General features: G+C 52.5%; 1 protein-coding gene across 2 annotated transcripts in view; it reads right to left on the minus strand.

Moving 5' to 3' along the window:
* Window positions 1-19,764, minus strand: part of GJC2 (gap junction protein gamma 2) — a 43,950-nt gene that overhangs the window by 18,716 nt on the left and 5,470 nt on the right. The window contains exon 3 of one of the 2 annotated variants that reach the window (XM_075419931.1): window positions 18,236-18,339. The gene's annotated coding sequence lies outside the window, so the exon portion shown is untranslated. Of the gene's footprint in view, window positions 1-16,046; window positions 16,148-18,235; window positions 18,340-19,764 lie in introns of those variants that run through there. The other variant, XM_075419933.1, reaches the window with a different exon arrangement.

Below are 19,764 nucleotides of genomic sequence, written 5' to 3' on the forward strand. Positions count from 1 at the left end.
TTTTCATTGGTTTGTGTTTGGAGCAAAAAGCCAATGCTGTTAGCAGAATTAGTAATATTTCTGCTGAAAAACAGTGAAGTGTTTCCTTTGGATATCACTGGCTGATGACCGCAGAAAGGTAAAACTTTGAAAATAACAAAAAAAAAAATCTGCTATGGTTAAATAACAAGATATAAATTCCGCAGTACAAAAGCCCAGAGGAAGCGTTGGAACCCAGGCTGGAGAGCAGAAGCAATTTATTCCAGCCCTTCCCAGCTGAAAATTTCACTATGATGGACACATTCTTGAGATAAATTTCAGTGTTGACAAAAAACACATATTTTTTTCTGACGGGAACCTTTCTGCTGAAGTTTCCGAGGACGGCGAGATAACACGGGCCGGCAGACTGAAAGGTGGCAAGAAGGGACCCATGGGAGTCCCCAGGGATGTGGCTCAGCAAAGCCCTTTATAGCATTTTTTTCCCTGCGTCTGTTCCTGCTCCAAAGAAAGCATCTGCCTCAATAGCCAGAGGTCAGATGGAGCAATTATTCCCTTCTCTATTTGCTTCCCTTTCCTGAAGTAGCCGGAGAAGCAATGGGAATAAAAGGCCATCTCCAACCGCACCCATTGGGGTCGTACCCGGTGGTGATGGGTTGATGGTTGGACTTGATGATCTTAGAGGTCTTTTCTAACCTTAATGATTCTATGTTGGTGCTACCCACATCTCTCCTGCAAACCCATCGTGGCTCCCCAAGCTCTCATAACAGGAAGCAATAAACTTTCCAGCCGGCGTTCCCAGCCCTGGCTGACCTGCAGCACAACCCTGTGAAGCAAAGCCAGGCTTGACATGCTGTAGACCTTCCTGAATTTGTACAAAAGAGTTAAAAAAAAAAAAAAAAAGAAAAAATCAATAAAAATCAGAGGAAATCCATCCTCTGGCAAAAAAACAGCCGTGCAAAAGTTCACGTTTGCCTCCTCCTACCGTTGCTTGTCCATCTGCAGTTCACCAAGCAGTGGGGCATTGATGCAGGCAGGGGCAGAGGAAGAAGGCCAAGGTGCATGGGAAAGATTAGGGAATGCTGGAAAAAAGTCAAATGGACACATTTTTGGCTGCTCTAGAAAGGTGTAGGGTTTTTTTTCTTTCCCCTAACACCTGTGAATGGGCAGACGATGTGTTAGGAGGGAGCTCAGAAGAGCCCCAGGAAAAGGGGGCAGGAGTGAGGAGAGCAGGAGCAAAGGTTGGAAGCTCAGCCACGGCTTCTGGGCTCGATTCATGAGCTGCTGGATGAGGTCCCTGGCTCGCGCTGAGAGGAAAGGTGTCCCTGCTTTTCAGCTGCATGAAAACCATATTCACAGTGTCAGTGGGGGGGGAGAGGGAAGGGGACGGGAGCAGCCAGCGACTCCTCACAGGGATAAACGTCTTAGACACAGCTTGGGGGTAAAGACAGCAAGCCAGCAAAATGAAGGTGGTGCAGATGTGTCCTCAACAGATCTACACAAGGAAAGCATGACATGCTCAACACCTCCTCCAGCTTTCCTTACCAAAGCCCTCTTGCAAATGCCTGCAAATCATAGAATCATAGAACGGTTTGGGTTGGAAGGGACCTTTTCAGTTTTCTTGTGGGAAATGCTTTGCAGCCGCACAGGTGGGCTGCTGACTCTGAGAGTGTGACTCTATTTTTTGCAGCAGTTCCAATGAGCAAATCGATGGTGTCATCTCTGCCATCACACACCTCATCTGTCAGACATGGGGAAGTAGAACACCCACCACAACAGGTGGGACAACCTGTAAACGACCAACGCTGGTCTGGTTCAACCAGCCCCATTACGTGTAGCATCTCCCAGGACAAAGTCTCCCACCAGGAGTTAAACCAGGCTCATGTGGGTTGGAGCAACCCAAGGAGACCCTGCCACTGCCCTTGTCTCTGGCTGAAGGGTGCTTCTGGCCCTAGTAAAGGACAGGGTGACCCACCACGAACCACGGCCCCATTTGCCAAAGTGGGGACTCAGCTCTGTAGGTTCAAATTCACCCCTGGGCTGACAGCCGCCTGCCCAAACCACAAGTGCAAGAGGGAAAAAGGCTCTGGACTACAGATCTGGTGGAGGTTTCTTTCACCCGAGTACAGGAGAAGCCCAGCATGAGAGCTGGGTCCAAAGTTATCTTCATTTCTTTACCACCCCAAAAATATCTCTAATTTGCCAACCAAAGTGCAGGTTAGAGGAACCGTGTCTCAACCCAAACAAGGACAGGAGCTTGCAGTGAGCAAGCACCCCACAAGCTCTTGCGGAAACGGGACCCACAGGATCCAGCCCCAGCTACGTGACCCATGTCCAAGCTCTACCTGCCTTTGCATGATGCGCCCTCATCCAGCCTTGGCCATACATCACGATTGCTGAGCGACTGTCCTGTCCTATGCTGTCCTCCAGCAGAACTCATGCCTCACTGCTTTGAACAACCGTGCGGTTAAAGACCACGTGTGGGTGATTTGGAAGAGCTGCTATGCTCATGAGCTAATTTAAGGTCTTTTTGCTTTGCTGTGGCATCTGCTTAGGGTGCTGAGTCCCACCTGGAGCTCTGCTCTACCAAGAACATAACAGTGGTCTCCCAAACCCATCATCCGGCACCTCAGCAAGTGGCCTGGTTGCAGGAGCTGAGGTGAAGATCAGGGAGAGGGACTTACAAGATGAGGTAGAGTCTTATCTGAACATGAGGTGGAGTCTTATCTGGACATGCACATTTAAGACACCAAACCTCTCTGAGCATCCCAACACTCGTTGCCGGAGCATCTATTTCCCAACCCCTTGGCTTCGGAGGAGCCTCTGACTTGGCAGGTCTGATAGAGCCCTGACACTGAAGCCACTCCATGACCCAAGTGTTGTGCAAACGGGGAAAAAGGCTGAGGACAGCTGCCAAACCCTTCCCTCTGCTGTAACAACCCATCCCTGCTCCCTCCCTGAATAAACTCCATGCTGCAGACGTGTCACCCCAAATCACCAGAATATCCTCCTGAGCTCAGCCCTGGCTACCTGGACACCAGACCCCTCCTCACGGTAAAAAAATCCAACATCAGTTAAACCAGGATATTGAAGACAAGAAAGCAAATGCCAAAGCGAAAATACCAGACACTTGGATGCGACTTTGTGGCCCATTTTTCCATTACTATTAAGATCTAAGCTTAGTTAAAATGGAAAAGAGAGAGGGACTCGAACGTGATAAATGAGGAAACAAACGGGTTGGACATGCTCTTGCCAACTGTTCTTAGATAACAGACAAAACAGAAAATAAAGAAAAAAAGGGAAACATTACTACAAGTACTTTCCTATCCTTCTGGCCAGGTTCCCAGCATGACCAGGGCAGGTTTTGACTCTGCTCACCCAGATTTATTATTACACCAGTATCACCAGTAAATATTTAAATAAACACTTAGGTCATTACATGCAGAGAAGATTATAAGGTCATGTTTACATGCAGAAAAGAGGAGGATGAGAGAGAAATGCCCATAGTGCCCAGTGGTGGGCGAACAGTACGGTACCTTCCCCGGGAGCCCTGGGGCCGTGAGCATCGGCGAAGGCTGGCCGGTCTGATCCGAAGGCGAGCGTGGGGTGGGAAAGGGATGGGAGCCTTCCTGGACGTGTTTACATAGGTGGGCCCCCACCCGATGACGCCGGAGAGGTCAGCAGCTCATGCCTCACATGTGGACGCCACTGAGTCCTCCGTGCCAAGAAGGGAGACCACGTGTCTTTTCATCCCCAAAGCTTGCAGGACTGGAGGGGTGTTCAGTCCATGTTCTGGAGGTAGACAGTGGGGTGGAGAACGTGCCTGCAGGCTGGCATCCAGGTGGGAATGGAGCCAGTCCCATCTGGCCCTGGGCCATGCTGATGCTCAAAGCAAGTTTGACTCTGAGAAGACCCTCAGTGCTAGAGGTCCAAGTCCTTGGGCATCCAATGGGGGGCTGATAGCACCTTCTGTACCCCCTCCACCTGCTTGTCTGCCATGCTGGGCATCAAGCTATCCAAACCCTACACCAGCGCCACTAAACCCTACACAAGCACCACAAAACTTTACAACAGCACTGCCAAACCCTACACCACCACCATTGAACTGTACGCCACTTCTATCAAGCCGTACACAACCTTCACCAAACCCTATGCCAGTGTGACCAAACCCTACACCACTAACACCAAACCGCACACCACCACCACAAAACTGTACGCCACCTTCATCAAATCCTACACAACATCCACCAAACCCTACGCCAGAGTGACCAAGCCCTACATCACTACCACCAAACCGCACACCACCACCACAAAACTGTATGCCACCTTCATCAAATCCTACACAACATCCACCAAACCCTACACCAGCGTGACCAAGCCCTACATCACTACCACCAAACCGCACACCACCACCACCACCAAATTGTACACCACCAAACCCTACACCACTACCACCAAACCACACACCACCACCACCACCAAATTGTACACCACCAAACCCTACAGCACCCCCTCAACCCACAATGCCCCTAGATTGGGACCATGGGCCTGAGGGTTTGCCATGGTATCATCATGCCTCATGCACAGGGCTAAAGCAGACACTCCCTCAAACTTGCTGCCTGCCCTCTCCCACCAAAGAACAGACCGAGCCAGTCCCTGCTGCCCGTCTGCCTTCACCCCACACAGTGCTGGGTGGGAAGGAGCCAGGAGAGCTGGGCAGCATCCAGGTGCTCTCAGAGGACCATCATGGGATGGCAGCTTCCTCCCCACAGCATTGCCCTCCCAGACACAGGACCCGCTGCATGACCCCCACTGTAGAAGAGCATAATCTCTTACGGTCTCAGTCCTTAACGAACACACAGGGCTGTGAGGGTCGTCGCTCCCAAGGTGGACAGCCACACTCGCTGCCCCTCGGGAAGCCGGTTGTGCGTCCACGCGAGTGCGCACACTGCTTTGCAGCAGGTTGCTCCGGGGAGCGAGCAGCAATAAAAAGCTGGAGAGAAGGAAGGATAATATCGAATCCAGCTGTGAAAACAGAGATTAAAACATTCTGAGCCTACAACCTCCCTTGGCCAGCGCGCGGGAAACAACGCGCCAGCATTAATTCCTCTCCCCATGTCCATCCAACAGATATTTTTTCATGAATGAGCATGTTGAGGCGGAAGGGGAAGGAAGGGAGATGCGGGAGGAGGAGGTGGACAGCCCTTCCACGCCTTTTACACAGGGGAACCTCTGCAGTTCATGGAGAGGCAGGGCCGTGGGTCTGAGCCAACGATGCTCCAGTGCTTGGGGCTGATCCACGACCTGAGGCAAGCGAGCAGCTAGACGAGGTTTTTCTCTCTTTGCTTGTACAACAGGTTGGTCCTGAAGGTAGAGATCTTTCCAAGAGAGCACTGGGCACATGGGTGCAGGTTTTGCTAGAGAAGTGGGTGGCTCGGGTACATGCTACTCTGCTCACACCAAACCCTCCACCACGCACCGGGATGCAGTGGGTTCCTGCTCTCAGAACAGGTACCCCCAGCATCGCTGGGGCTCACACAGGGGTCAGCACCCCCATACCGAGTACCTGGCTATTTCCCAAGCAGGGATGCTTGAAGATCCACCGTGAGCCTGAGGATGGGACACAGAGCCTGCTACAGTCACAGATTAATCCCCAGCAATGCTAAAATCCCCCCATGACATGCAGCAAGCCCCTTCCTAGTCTCCCAGTCTCATGCTCACATTTCTTTTCTTCCACGCTCTCTGCCAGCCCAGAGCCGGTTCAGCCTCCTCTGCTAATTTGAACATTGCTAAGTTTAAAGAGGTAAACAGCATGGAAAATGCAATGGAAAGAGGGCACAAACCCCTTATCCTCCTTCACTTTGCAATAAATAGCCCTTAGGAGTGCAAGTCTGGGTCTCTGACCTACAGGCAGCTATTGGGACACATCTAGGTTTGCTGCTGGTCAACTGAGGTCCATCCTCTCTGCTGTGACTATGACGGTGGTCACTGGCTGGGCACCCAGCCCACCACATTTTGGTATTCCAGGAAAGCCCCTGGAAATTTTCTGGAGCATATAGCTGCAGTCAGTGACTGGGCCATTACCAGAAGGTGGGGGAAGAAGATGAAGTTGTGGGAGGCTCTTCCTGAAACTTCACTCTTTCCGTTTCTGGTTCTTTCCCTCCCTTCCTCTCCAAGGCATCCTCCCTTTAGCCTCCAGACAGAAATAAATAAAAAACCGTAACACCATCTGTGTTTCTGAGAAAGATTAAGAAGTAACAACTTAAGGGACATGAACTAAACACCCAAATTACGTTCTGCAGCATTGTTATAAGATGGGTTGGTTTGCACATAGATGGACAAGGCAGAGCCCTGTGGGCCACGTGTGCAGCCATGAGGAGCTGGAGCCAGAGAAGCAGAGTCCCACAGCCGACTGGTCGTACCTGTACTGTGGTGAACATGGAGCCTGTGAGCTTCCTTGCATCATTTGAAAGCAGATCTTTATCCATCGTCGTCTTTTTCCCTGGCTGCTTTTTGGGTCCCTACTGACCTCAAAGCCTGGGAGCCTTCACCTCAACCCTCTGGAGCCCAGGTCAGCACTGCTCAGCCAACTCTATGCTGTCTCTAGGGTGACTCCAGGTAGAAATGAGATAGGCACCCCAAATTTCATCTCTCCCAAAGGCAACAGCACAAATTTTTGCCTTCTCTCAAGCATTAAGCGTCCTGTAAACCATGAGCCCCTATCACTAGCACCAGACACAGCCCTGTGATGGAGAGTAGCAGAGACTTGATGAGGGAAGGGACTCGCGTGGTGGGAGATAGCACCCAAGCGAAGTTCAGGAGGTCCCCCACAGAGGGACTCTCCCATGGCACTGCCACCCTGTCCCATATGGGACTTGATCCCCAACCAGCTACATCATGGCCTCCCGCTTGGATGTGTCTCTCCTGCCTACACCCTTGACAAAACGTCATTGCATCACCCTGCCATGATCCCAGGCTCCCCTTTGCATCCATCCCCACTGGTTTTATCTATGCTTCTGGCTCCAAAAACAAGCAGGCCTTCTGCTGGCACACCTAATGTCACATCTCACCACCTTCCAGACCAGCAGATCCAGACCGCAGACAGCACTTGCTCTGCTGCTGTCTGTTGAAAGGTCCTCACCCCATCCCTGTTTCAAAAATTCAGCTGATGAAGTGGGTTTTCTGCTTTGGCCGGAGCCCTTCTTTTCTGCCCTTCATTTAATTGTCCAGTTGTAATGGCCAAGAATTTCCAAACCCTGGTGGAAAATTAAAGAACGACTGCAGGAGCAAAACCACCCCTGCCTTGGAGAACGGCACTTTTGTTTCCTGCCAGCCATCCTCTTTCAGGCACTGAGAGCAAAAAGCTTTGAGCCTTTCCAACCACTAAATCACCCCGTTGGACTCGTAAAGGGGGCTGTTGAACTACACCTAGTTCCAGCTATTGAAATGACGGCAACAGCCTCCATCCCACAGGAACTGACCCCTTTACTGTCGCCGATGCTGGTGGAAGTGCTGATGACATATGAACATTAGTGACCATTATTAATTTCCAGTGGTGTTTACTGAAGTTGGAGCCAGTGCAAAGCCAGGGGTGGAGGGGTGTAAGCTCAAAGGACTGGAGATGGGATGTGGAGATGCTCGGCGCAACGGAGAAGCCAAGGACTGTGTGGAGGGGCAATTATGGCTTTGCTTGAGGGTTAGCCCCACCAGACTAAGCAAGGTGTAGGCTGGTTAGCCAGGATGCTCTGCACGTCAGGACAACTATCCCAGTCATCACACTGAAGTCCTGCATTCAAAAACACATGGACATGGTCAGTGGGCTTCACAGGACCAAGCAGTGCACGTGGCCTCCCCTTGCAGCGCTCAGCAGCGTCTGCCCAGCAGAGAAGTCCACGCACATACTCAGCCCATCTCCTGCCCCATCCTGGCTGGTCCCAAGGGGAAGTCATTGCTCCCCCACCAGCTCTGTCCAGCCGCTGTTTATAAAATTCTGAGTGCTTTTACCTATGATTTGGGGAACAACCAATTTAATCCTTTTTCACGCCTGTCCAGGCAACAGCACCGTTAACGCTGTGAATGAGAAGGTGAACGGGGGACGCTCGGCCTCTCTGCTGTGCAGTGAAAGGGGGGGGTGGGTGAAACACGCATCCCTGGGCAGGTCTGTTTTTGAAAAGCAATTACTGGGCAAATCCTGCATTCCTCAGTGAAGGAATCCGGATGATGTCACCTCCTGCCCGGTGGCAGGAGCATTCCTGCCTGCCGCAGCTCCGTCCTGGCAGCTCCTGCCTTTGCTACAAATATTTGCTTTGGCTTGTTTTTTGGAAGCTTCCCATTAGAAGGAAGAACAGCAGGATGGACTCTTCTACCATAAGGCTGGTCTCTGTACCAGCACATTAGCACAGGCCACAGGTTAATAGAGGTTCACACATGCCAGCCAAAATTCTACTGCCAGTAGCAGAAGTGGGGTGGGTTTTTTTGAATTTTTTGGTAAATCTGTGGGGCAGCAAAGACTGAGAGATATCAAAAATCTCTTAAAACAGAAGGATGCCAGGTCAGGTAAACTAGTTTCAACCAAATTTGCTCAATTTTCTAGTACGTGTGTCTAGATTGGAGGCGTGTAGATGTGCCTCTAATCATGTGGCTTTCTCTCCCTCACTCTCTAGTGGGGTACACCTAGTAGGATCCACCTAGTAGGATATATCTAGTAGGATGCCTAAAGCAAGTCAGGATCTTTCCTAACCAACTGGCCAGGTAAAGTGCCCTTTTGCCTGGAAGGGGAGTCCCAGTAGATGTTTCTAGGAAAAGGGTTGCAGGGGTGTGGAGCAACTGATGATGTAGACACAGGACCACGTGCAGCATGGTGTCTTCTCCTCTAAAGGAAAAGATCCCTCGTGGTATCCTCCAAGGCTGTTTTTAAGGCACTTGGGCGGGCTCTAGTTGCCTAAACTTGGGTGTTCAACCCTCCTTGGAGCTGAGCTCCATGTCCACCTGGCCTCTGAGGGCTGGTCTGGGCCATGGCTCGGTTTCCAGCTCTTCTCTCTGCTCCTCTAAATTTCACTGTAAGCTCTCAGGAACCAGGAGACCAGAAGATCACCCTCTCCAAGATGCGGAGAGTGGGTTTTGTGAGACACTTGTGAGGTTGGATTGCTCCAAAGCCCACAGATGTTGATAGGATCTCACTAAAGTCGCTGACTTTATTAAAACATGAGTTGTGCCACCGAGATCCTAGCAAAGGCACAAAGAGAGGAGTGATGGGAATGGAAATGAGTAAGGTTATTAAGGTGTTGCCCCTGTATCTGAGTGTGTGGATGACCTGGTTTGGGTTATTAAAAAAAGATGTTTAAGCAAGCACTTCTGGAGGCTTCCCAAGCTGATGCTTCTTGCATCTGCTGATCGTCTTGTTCTGCTAGGCCAGGGAAGATGTGAGCACGGACGGCAGCCCCAGGCATCGCAGTCTGGCTCTTTCAGTGACAGATACGGCCTTCATCGCCGTAACAGCTAAACCTGGACGGATCCCCACCCCGCTGATGGGCCAAAGCGTCTGTCCTTCCCCATGGGGACTGCAGGCTGCGGGAGCCTCTCTGAGCCGGGCGGGAGCTCGGCAGCCCGAGCCCTCAATCAACCCTTCTGCAATTAGCGCAGGGTTTTCATCAGCGCTCTGTTGTTTTTCAGCTCCAGCGATAAGAGGTTTCAGTGAATATTTCAAACCGTACATAAACTACAGCCTGCCAACATAAACACCGTAAAAACGCTCCCTATAAATCACGCACCAGAGCTCACCCTTACTAGAACTATTAAAATTTTCTGGAATGGCTGAAAAAGTGCCGTGGGCTGCCAGGAGGTTCTGCGGCCACGAGATCTGGGAGAAAGAGACACACGGGGTGCAAAAACTTGCAAGAAAGCAGCTGCTCAGAGCAGAGCTTCCTCCTCGTCCTCCCACCTCGGGATCTCCAGGCAAGCTCTGCTCATGGAGGACTAAATAAATCAGCTCCACGCCCACACGCGTCCTGGCCAGCCTGTGAAACCTCGCATGTGTCTGCCGTTAGACACAGCATTTCTTGCAGAAAGCTGCCTGCTTTTTTCCTCCTGCTCTTCTGGCCTGGCTGCATCCATCTCCTCCTGTTTTCCAGGGCATCCCTCTCTGCTGTCACAGCAAGGAGTAAGGTTATCTTGTAAACTGGCTTCAGAAGTGCTGGAGGACCAAAGCAGGAGACCAGAATCTTTCCAATGATGTCCTTGGATTGCAGCTACAAGCCAAGAAGTCCTGTCCTCCTGCATTTGCCACTGGAGCCTACTCTGATCTCCAGGCAGAAACAGCCTGCGTCAAACCCTGCAGCAACCTGGAGAGCTGAGAATGGGGAAGTCCAGAGCAGCCCCCACGCAGGGACCAGCCCCAGCTCTGGACTTTGCTGTGAGTCCCACACATCACCCCTGGGCCATCTCCTAGGCTGGGTCCAAAGGGGAAGATGCAGCCATCCTCCCCCTCTCTCGAAATCCTGGCGGCACGCAGTCAATCTTACTACCCCGGGACGTCCAGGAGACCTTCGCCCTCCTGATGGAGCTCCTCACCTCTCCGCTCACATCGGGATGCTGGGCAGGTCTCCATGCTCCAGCCAGGGTGGTGGGATGTCTCATGCTTCACCAAACCAGCATTCCCCACCGAACGCCGTGTCCGCCCTGTGCAAACCTCTGAGTCCATTCAACCAGGAGCTGAAGCTACGGCTGATCTCTGCTCTCCCATCTCCCTCTGGCCCCGCAGCATGAAAAATGCTTTGTCTGGGGAGTCTGCAGCCTGAGAGTGACCATCTCCTGTGAAGCCAAGCCAAGCACGCAACAAAGCCCCATTGAAAGGCAGCCTTCGTCCGGGTGTCCTTGGAGAAGTGGCTACATGAGCACCGAGTGGCTCCTCCCAACTGCCGTATCGCCGGAGCATTGCACGAGCCAGCAGCCTTCCCCACAGACCCAGCAAAACTAATCCTAGGTTCCTAGAATCATAGAATGGTTTGGGTTTGAAAGAACCTTTAGAGGCCATCTAGCCCGACACCCCTGCAGTGAGCAGGGACATCTTCAACTGGATCAGGTTGCTCAGAGCCCCGTCCAACCTGGCCTTGAATGTTTCCAGGGATGGGGCATCTCCCACCGCTCTGGGCAACCTTGGCCAGGGTTTCACCACCCCCGTTGTAGAGAATTTCTTCCTTACATCCAGGGTAAAACAACTACATGTGGGCAACCAAACCAGCACGGGGTGTCCCACATGCAACCTTGGGTCAGTGCAGGGTTCTGGCCCTGGTGGTCTCCCCCTTCCTGGGGGACGCAACCACAACCATGGGAGAAGCCACGCTATCAGATGAGGTTCTCCTACAGCAGGGGTTGCTTTGCGATGCCTGTGGCATCATCTTTTCTCTCTCTCCTCCCCTCCTCTTCTCCACCATCGCTTCCTTTTTATTATCTTCATCTGTTTTGATTTGAAACTCTCCAGAGCTGGGGCTGGCTCACGCCTTCCCCGGAGCCACGAGGTGCTCCCATCCCACCGATCACAAGAGGAGAGCAAAGGGCTGCTCTCGTGCTGCAGAAAGCCCCGGGGGACCTGGCTGCGCTTGCACAGGCCACCGGGTCACCGAAACACTGCCAGGGCGAGGGAGACGACGTCTGCTCCTGCATCATGTCACTAGATAGCGGCTCTGCCCAGGGCTCGGAGCAGAGATGGGCAGGGGGGAGGCAGTGGGCAGCTGCCTGCACAGGGAAGGAAACGAGGACACTCATTTCGTAATGAACCCGGTTAACTATTTCTGTCTGGGAGCGAAGAGGAAAGGGCTGGGCAGAGCAGCCAGCAACACCATTGTCCCCGGCAGGAAAAAAAATGGACAATAAAAAAAAAAAAGGGGGGGGACAATAAAAACGTGGCTGGAGGAATTTGGCTCAGGCTCACATTTGAATCAGCATCAGGTTTCCGAAGCAGAGGGTTCCGGACACACGGCAAGGTGTTCTCGGAGGCTGAAACCGGTGGGGAACGTCATTTTTGGAGTCGTGGGTTGGATTAACTCTGCATTGACCCAGAGGGTCAGAAGGAGAAGGGATTTAAGCACCCAGAGATGTTCAGGGCTGGGCAGGAGCCAGCAGTGATGCTTCAGCCTGGTGGCTCAGCCATGGAAGGGGAAGAGCCACGTTTCTCAGCTGTTTTCCCATGATTTTGTCCATTGACATCCCACCAGCAGCTCACTGGTGGGCTCACACGTGCCATCTGCGGCTCGCTGCCTCACTGACCTCTACCTTACGTCTGAAAGGTGCTTCGCACAAGGCAGACACTTGTGAAGCTCTTGGCTGAGTGTGTGTTTAAGAGGGTATTAAAAAGGGTCAGAAATAACAAAGCAGGGCAGAAATGCAGCCTCGGGAGACACCGAGATCCCTCAGTCCTTCCTATGTCGAAATGGGTCTTATCCCAGTTGAATTGAGGATGCTGCATGTAAATTCACACAGAAAATAGGGTCTCACAACCTCAGCGCTGTTCTCGCCCCCGTGGGGCAGCTGGTGCCACCCTGTCCCCCCTGGCACTGCTGGGTCCCCTCCCGGTGAAGGAGCCCAGCTGGTGGTGGCATCTCCCAGGGATGACAGCTGGGGCCATGGCTGTGAGTGTCATTAATGATCAGGGTGACGGGACCAAGTTTGTGGCCAGTCTCAGCTGGGAAAGCAGTGGATCAGTGGGCGGGGGGGGGGAGGGGCACTGCTGCTGTGTTGGGGGACCTCAGCAGGCTGGAGAAATGGGCTGGTGGGACTCAGGTGAAGATCAACAGAGGGAAAGGCAGAGTGGTGGCTGTGGTGAGGGACAGGATGCAGGACAGTGGGGAGCGACGGACTGGGGAGCAGCTCTGCAGACAAGGACCGGGTGTGCTGTTGGACAGTGAAAGGCCAAGTTATAGCCAGAAAAATTTCAACTGGATATAAAATAAAAAAGTCTCCATGACAAACACTGGCACAGGCAGCTGGTGGGATCTGCACCCTTGGAGATAACTCAACTTGACAGGGCCATTGCAGCTTCATCCAGCACCAAACTTGGCCCTGCTTCATGACCTCCTGAGGTACCTTCAGCCTCTGTTGTCCTGCAGTTGCACAACTCACCCTCAAGATTCCCACCAGTGTCTCCCTGGCTCAACATCTCCTACACTTCCACACCCAACAGTGGCCAGGAGAAGTTGGCATCCTCCACAGGAGACCGCTCAGCCCCTGGGGTGAGCGAGAAGATAAGACCACTGAAGAGGGCGTGAAGGTCTCAGAGGAGCTCTTCGGAGACCTTGCAGGCTATAAATGGACCCTGTATAGGGCCACCTCATGCCCTAGGGACAGCCCAGGGCCCTGGGGCAGCCCTAGGGACCCCACCTTCTGGGGATGCAGCCAGAGAGCCAATGGGACATCCCACAGCACCCAAAAATTCCACCATGCCCCTCTGCAGAGGGACAGAGATGAACGAATTGCTCTAGCAAAGTCAGTGAAGAAGTTACAAGTTCGGAGTCAAATAGCAATTTGCCCCCCTATGCCTTCATTAATTTGTAGGACAGGGCTCCTCATTTTCTATCCGTTTCCCCTGTCCCCTGCTGGTATGGCCCCAGGTTGCACTGACGGCGTGCAGCAACCCCACACAAACTTCTTTATTTTCTCTTTTCCTGGCAGCAGGCAGCAGAAACCACAGCAGTTCACGTGGCCGCTCACCAAGATCTCCAAGCAACGGACTGGGTCAAAGGGAGCTGCGCAGCCTTAAAAATGACCCTTGGGCTGGTTGGATGAACTTTGGATGGAAGAGCTCCAAACAAGCCATAAACTACGAGAGAGGAGAGTCCTCCGCAGCGCTGGGATCTGCAGAAATACGGTGCATGCCGAATGCCACCGGTCCACCTCTGCAGTGCGTTACAGGGGAAGGAGGGATTTCCTTATTACACATACCGAAAAAAGTCTTCTGGTATTTTGGTCTTGGCCAACACCCAAGGATTGTCTCAGAAATAGCTCTCACAGCTTGGAAGAGCTGATTCCCCATCAGCAACGTGCCCCTTTCCCCTGTTCCCACCCGCCCGTGACTCACTTGAGCCAGGTTACTTTGGATTTCCTTCCTCTGACTTTCTAAGGAGGCTTTGGAGAGAGGACAGCTTGCCCTCCAGTGGCATTTCAAGGTAATTTGAGTGAAAGGAGAAGTTGCCTGTGGCCTTCTGAGACTCGAGACATTTATTAAGCCAAGCTCCTGTGCTTGGCATAGACACAAAGAGTGTTTTGGGATGGGAGGAGGTGGAGCCCCAGGGGTGTGGGAAAGAAATGCCTCCTTACCACGCGTGGACCAGGAGGTCCTTCCAGCCCCACTCTCAGGAGATCCTTTGGAGAAATGCTGATTACAAACAAGTTTGCTATGACTGTACCAGCGATCTGGAGGTAGGAGGGATGTAGCTGAGGGTCACCCATTAACCACACAGAAAATATTAGGGTTTTAATGAGGATGGATTTGATAAAGGGTACAGAAATGCAACAGCACCTCTAAACAAGATTCATCTAAGGACCCAGAGGTGTTGATGGGGGGATACGAGTTGGAGAAGGAGATCCCATCCCAGAGGAGCATCCTGCGTGTTTGGCAGCCAAAAAGAGGGTTTCCTCTTGAAGGCTCATTGGCCAAGAAGATGAAGCCACCAAGGAGCTGGTTCAGCTCCCGCTGGTCTTGATGCTACTGAGCCACTGCCCTCCCTGTGTCTCAGTTTCTCCAGCTGCACAGGAGAGAAGCCACCCTTTGTGAGGTGCTTGGAGATGCAAGGATGAAAAATGTGTTCACATCCCTGGATACTGTTTAAAAAGAAGAATACAGAAGAACCTTCTAAAGAGCATAGTCTTATCAATGGACCTTCTGTCCAAAAGTTAAAGACAGCAGCTGCAGAACCGCATCTTCTGCTGGAGTGAGCTCCTGCGGGTGCTGTTCTCTGCCCACACCTGGGCTTTAAAGACCAGCTTGTCATGCACGAGCGCATACTACCTATGCTGATGGTCCAAAAGCAAGTAGGCTGCCAACCCTAAAATTTGCTGTACGAGCAGAAGTCACAGAATCACAGAATGGTAGAGGTTGGAGGGGACCTCTAGAGATCATCTAGTCCAACCCTCCTGCCGAAGCAGGGTCAACCAGAGCAGGCTGTACAGGACCACGTCCAGGAGAGTTTTGAGTATCTTCAGAGAAGGAGACTCCACAGCCCCTTTGGGCAGCCTGGTCCAGGGCTCCGTCACCCTCAGAGGGAAGAAGTTCTTCCTCGGGTTCAGCTGGAGCTTCCTATGCTTCAGTTTGTGCCCGTTGCCCCTGGTCCTGTCGCTGGGCACCACTGAAAAGAGTCTGGCCCCGTCCTCCTGACCCCCACCCTTCAGACATTTATAGGCATTTCTAAGGTCCCCTCTCAGCCTGCTTTTGTCCAGGCTGAACAAGCCCAGCTCCCTCAGCCTTTCCTCCTAGGAGAGATGCTCCAGTTCCCTCATCATCCTCGTAGCCCTCCGCTGGGCTCTCTCCAGTAGTTCCTCAAGTCTCTGAAACTTCACCCAAGGGATCAAGAGCAGGACTAACAGGAAAACCAGACCCTGAAGCATCTTCCTCTCCCCACCTCTGGTGGCCTGAGATGGGGAGGAGGTTGGGGATGGGGACTGGCCCGAAGGTCCCAGAGCACGTAGGGGTTTCCATTAGGAAAAAGCTAAACCACCGATGGTTTAATCCCAGACTCCCTGAAGAGGGATTTGCACTGCCCCACGCGACAGGGGATGATTTATGCTGGCATGAAGTGCGCGCAGACTGATGCCAAATAGGGACGTTGTGTCTCTTACCCGCGGCAGGAGAGGCAACGCGCGAGCGTTGGGTCCCAGCAAAGGCGTTCCCCACCCGAGTGATGGGAAGGGGCAGAAAATGAAGAGCAGGGAGAGCAGAGGTGGACTGAAGCGGGGGGGGGGGGGGGGTCTGCAACGTGCTGGGAGTCAGCCAAGCTAAAACCACCCAGCAAAAAAATCAAAATAAAGTGGAGGAGAGGAAAACGAACAAAATAAAAAAGAGAAAACAAAAAGTAACATACGGAGAAGCGCCGGGGCTCGGTCCTTTGCGAAAAGGTCCCATCCTTCCCCCGCGTGGTGTGCGGAGCCGCGGTCAGCGTCCCGTCCCCGCTCGCCGCCGCAGCCAGAGCTCCCCAGCCGCTGCTTCTCCTCCCCTCCCGCCCCTTCGGACCCAGCTCTCTTCCCGCTGCACCGGCCTGGAGACGATGACGTGGAGACCGAGCTCCTCCGAGCCCGACGCTGCAAACCCATCATTCCCTGGAACGCCTTTCGCTTCCTTGTAAGTTCCTTATAAACACCCCAAAAAAAAGTCCAGGAAAAAAAGAGAACGCAGCGATGCTTTCAGGAGCCAAGAGCAACGCTCAGGGAAAAAAGAAAAAAATCAAATAATTCAAACCATCTAACGGTTTAGGGCTAATAATAGCAAAAAGAGCGCTCCTTGGAGCAGGAGAGGGGAGGCGGAAGGCAGAGGTGCTGCCACGGGAGAAGAAATGCTTCCTTCTTGTTTGGGTTTTCTTCTCCTTTCTCTTCAAACAGGGGTGAAGCAGAAAGGAGAGCTGGCTGCAAACTCGACCTGTCCTTACAGCTCCAGTGGCACACCGCAACAGCACCAAAACCCTCTCTTTTCCCCCTGATTTTTATACCAAAGTGAACAGCCCAAAGCGGCACTCATCGCTCAGATTTTATATTTTTGGTATTTTATGGTGGCTGCGGGCTCGCTGCCAGCGCAGACCCTCTTCATCCCTTCACTCCCCTCCCAGCCCCGTTTGGCAGGGCAGGGGGGGACAGCTGGAAGCATCGCCCTGCTCTGCGGAAAACAGCTGGAAGGGGAAAAACAGCTGGAAGGGGACAAAGGGGACGTTTTCCTCCTCCCCCAGCCCCTCCAGCTCTCAGCCAGAGGGTTTTGCCCCCCCATGCAGGGCTCTGGTCAAAGAGGGGGGTGATGTTATCCTGCACTCGAACGCAATGGGGGGGATTAAATAATTGCCCCCATCTGGAGGCTGCGACCTTTGGTGCGTCGTTATCTGCTCCTTCCCGTTGCCAGCTCGCATGATTTTATGGCTGATCTCACAATAATTGATGTTTTCCTTAAAGGCCCCATGCTGCCAGGCAAGATTTGGCTTCTAGGAGTCCAAATCAGCCAGGTTTTTGCTTGCTGCAATTAAAGAAACCCCTCAAAACTCAGTAAATCTGGTATGCAGGATCTAAACCTTTAACATCTGGTGGTTCTTCAATCTCCTGACCCTACAGGGACCCAGTGCGTGTCCCTCGGCATCTGTTAAGTAGCACCCGCCATGTGAAACTACTCAAAATAACTTGTTTTTCCCGGTTTGAAGGAGAAGGGATGGCCTTGCTCCCCAGCACAGCTGGGATGGAGCAGCCAAGTTTTCATCCTCTTATTTAATTTTTCAAGTGTGTTTCTTCTCTCCAGCTGCTCGCGGGGAGGAACGAGCTGGGAAACAGCCTGGCTGGCCGTGCAGGGGGGGATGCCTTCCCAGAAGGGGTTTTCAGAAAGGAAATTAGCTCGTAGGACGCTCCGGGGATGGAGGAGGAGGAGGAGGGAGAAGGGAGGCATCGCCGCAGCGCTTGCTCCTGCAGCTGGTGCTGCCCTTGACACAGCCACAAGCCAAAACCTCAGCCCGAATTGGAGATTTTCAAGCAGATTTTGGGTGCGAAACACCCTCACCACAAACTGTTCGGGGAAATCCTTTTGTAGGTGGCCAGCTTGAAAACATCTTAAAATATACTGCTAAAAAAAAAAAAAAAAAAAAAAAATCTCTGTTTCACTCCTGAGATTCAGCGAGATCTCAGGATACGAGATCTGATCTGAGATCAGACCTGGATCAAACTCTTGTTCAGCCTTGTTTAAAACAGTTTCAAGCACAGCCTCGGATCTCAGTTTTAAGGCATTGCCCAGACCCTGAGCAGAGTCGCATTTCTGTGGCTTCAGCATGTATTCAGTACAAAACTTTTTACAGCCATAAAAAGGAGTCAGACAATTTTCACTGCTCGATGTTGACTTTATATTATGGATTTATGAAATATATAAAAATATACTATATATAATATATACAATATAATATTACAAGGATCAATGAAGAGTGACATACTCCCCCCCGGGATGAGGAACAAAGCGTCCATTTACCCCCAAATCCACATTTTCTCCCAATCGGCGATGCCCCCGGAGCCGCGTACCGGTGAGGAGCCGTACCTTTCACAGCCGGGAAAAAGAGGTGCGTCTGAGCTGCGGGTCTTCACCGCATAACCGGACACCTTCGGGGGTGGAAAAGCCCTGCAGCACGGCCGGCCACAGCCCTGCAACAAAACCAAGGAGGAGGCGATTATTCCCGGGCATCTCTCTGCCAGGCACAATGCGGCAGCGTTTCAGCGCCCGCGCTCAATGCCACCATTGTCCTCTCCGGAGCCACGGCTCCTGCATGCGGTGGCACAGGGCGAAGCTTCTGCTCCTCTGCAAGCTCCCAAAGGCTTCGTCCTACCACCGGAGAGGACCAGGAGACTTTGTTTTTCTCCTAAGAAATCCTCCGATCCTCCAGGATAACAGACTTAAGAATGGGAGAGATTTCAGTTTTGCCTCACCAACACCGTTGCGCCGTTGCATGGTGTGAAGTTCCTACAAGCGAGGAAGGAAACGAGATCTTAGATAAAATACTCCAGGGGCATGAAGGGGATGGGAAAATTGGGTTGAGATCGGGTGTTAGCAGCTCACTGATGAAACGGAGGGATGCCCTGGGTGGTGTTTTGTAGGGATGCTTCCAGACACTTTGCAGCTGGATGCTGCACCCACCGAGGAGCTGGAGAGGCCACCGAGAAGGTCAGAGCTGGAGGATGGGATCCATGAGGAGAGGCTGAGCTGGGTCTGGTCAGGCTGGAGAAGAGAAGGGGAGGCCCTTACATGAAACTGTTAAATGGGAAGGTGGAGAGAAAACGGAGCCAAACTCTTCTCAGAGGCACCCAGGGACCAAAGAGGCAGCACTTTTGCTGCAGCCAAGATGATGGGAAGGCACGAAGGAAGACCCTGCCTGTCTTTAGAAACACCACGAGCTGCTGCAAGAACACCCATGAAATTTTTCCCCTGTAACCACAGTGCACAGGACAGAGGGATGAGGTTGGATTTCAACAATAAAACAAGCAGAGAGCCCAGAGTGGTGCTGTCTGCTTTCTTTTTCCTCCTGCCTGACAGCCCCAGTGTCCGCAGGTCAGGAGCAGGTCCTAAAGCCGATGGGGTGAAGCTTGCATTGTGATGGCCCCAAGGAGCAGCAGCGCCCATGCTTCAAGGGAAGATGGGGCAAAACCCCATGATTGTTAAAAATATACATAGGCAAAATGGATGGGGAAAAACTGCCGTGATGGAGCTGGGCTGCTCCGGGAGGATGCTGGCAGGGGTGTGCAGGCAATGCCTGGGAGCCCGGGGCCAGGAGGGTGGACACTCAGCCCAGGTTTGAAGCCATGAGGATGTCCGCGCTGGCTGAGATGACTACTGTAGGTGTTGTGGCTTGCTGGCCTCCGCAGGTCAAGCTACCATAATAATTGGCGATCAGATACCAAGTCGATGAAACATGGGAGATCATCCTCCTGGCTCAGGGGAATGGCCTGACAAGCTCTCACCCCATAGATGCCAACCATGGCTCCCCAAGGAGGGTGATGACCCCACCGGTGTGGGCAGTGATAGCAGTGTCCCCTCTCCAGCTGGATCTGGGCGGTGTTTTCTCTCTCTGGTTC

Source organism: Opisthocomus hoazin, chromosome 4 (assembly GCF_030867145.1).
Source record: "Opisthocomus hoazin isolate bOpiHoa1 chromosome 4, bOpiHoa1.hap1, whole genome shotgun sequence".
Classification (NCBI taxonomy): Eukaryota; Metazoa; Chordata; class Aves; order Opisthocomiformes; family Opisthocomidae; genus Opisthocomus; species Opisthocomus hoazin.